Source organism: Etheostoma spectabile, chromosome 15, assembly GCF_008692095.1.
Source record: "Etheostoma spectabile isolate EspeVRDwgs_2016 chromosome 15, UIUC_Espe_1.0, whole genome shotgun sequence".
NCBI lineage: Eukaryota > Metazoa > Chordata > Actinopteri > Perciformes > Percidae > Etheostoma > Etheostoma spectabile.
Genome location: NC_045747.1, coordinates 35,046,069 through 35,047,421, shown reverse-complemented (window position 1 = coordinate 35,047,421; position 1,353 = coordinate 35,046,069). Strand labels below are relative to the sequence as shown.

Here is a 1,353-nt window from a genome sequence, read left to right as displayed (position 1 = left end):
GGGGGGGGGGGGGAGGCAAGGGTGAAGGGGCAGTGAACCAGACTGAAGTACAAAGGCAGAAGATTGGACAACAAGGACAAAAGGGGGCTAGGTTGAGGTTCCTCGATGTCCAGTACTACCTCAACACTGGAGCTGCAAAGAATATTCAATTAGTTATCATCTATCCAGTTATATAACTATCTTGAGCCTCAATTAATTTATTGAGTGATCTTTTTCTTTATTAAGATTTTTGGGGCATTTTAGGCCTTATTTAGACGTGACAGCTGAAAACAGGAAAGTGGTAGGGAGAGAGGAATGACATGCAGCAAAGGATCGTGGGTCGGAATTGAACCCTGGGCTTCTGCAGTGAGGACTGAGCCTTTGTACATGGGGCGCATGCTCAACCAGGTGCCCCGGGGAGATTTCTCTGATTGCAGCTTGTTAAATGTGAATATTTTCTAGTTTCTTCTCTCCTCTTTGACAGTTAACTAAATATCTTTGAGTTGGGTGAGTGGACAATACAAGACATTTGAGGACGTCATCTTGGGATTTGAGAAACACTGATTGACATGTTTCACAATTGACATTTTGTAGATCAAACCAACTAATCTATTAATCAAGAAAAGAACTGACAACTCGACAATGAAAATAATTAGTTGCAGCCATACTCCAAGCTAGTTCCTACCCAAATTTAGGCTACAGCTCAGGCATGCTGAAACTCAACACTGGTGTCTACATTGACTCAAGCTCACCAAATACTACACGTGTCAACAGTAGAGGAGAAACACTCATGATTTTAAACTACACATGTTCATTCAAAGTGATGGAGTGTGTGTCCTCCAACAAAATGTCATCTGTCTATTGACTTGTACCACCTAGTGGCAGATTTGTGCAGAGCTTACAGCGTCCTGCTGCCACTGCAGTCTTCATCACAGCAATGGCAGCCATGCTGCAAAAGGTCAGGGAATGGACTGGAGGTTTGGGGCAGCTAAACAAAGTGAAGAAGCATTTGTCTTTCATGATAGCATGGTTACATAACATAGTAGCTTATAAGATATTGTATGCTGCATTTATTCATTTGTTCAACCACAAATAGGAGCAGATGGCACATTGAGCCATGTGTTCTTGTATGACCTATAACTGGAGGTTTTCCAAGGTCACCGTCAACTTTTAGAAAAGTTTGGCCTAGGGTGCAAATAACGGTTATTTTTACCATCAATCATTCTGCCGATTATTTTAAATTTTTTATAAAATGTAAAAAAAATGCCAAATTACCTCTCTTTCTGAAATGGGCTTGAGTCACCCTTTTATCTCAGGATTGATTTCTGAAACAGAAAATCCAGAGTTTCCCTCATCTCAGGGTTAACAAACTCA

The 1,353-nt window shown here is 41.1% G+C and overlaps 1 long non-coding RNA gene across 1 annotated transcript in view; it reads right to left on the bottom strand.

The window, feature by feature from the left end:
* LOC116703330 (uncharacterized) overlaps positions 1–1,353 on the bottom strand; it is a 17,057-nt gene that overhangs the window by 14,554 nt on the left and 1,150 nt on the right. The gene's annotated exons all lie outside the window — the stretch shown is intronic.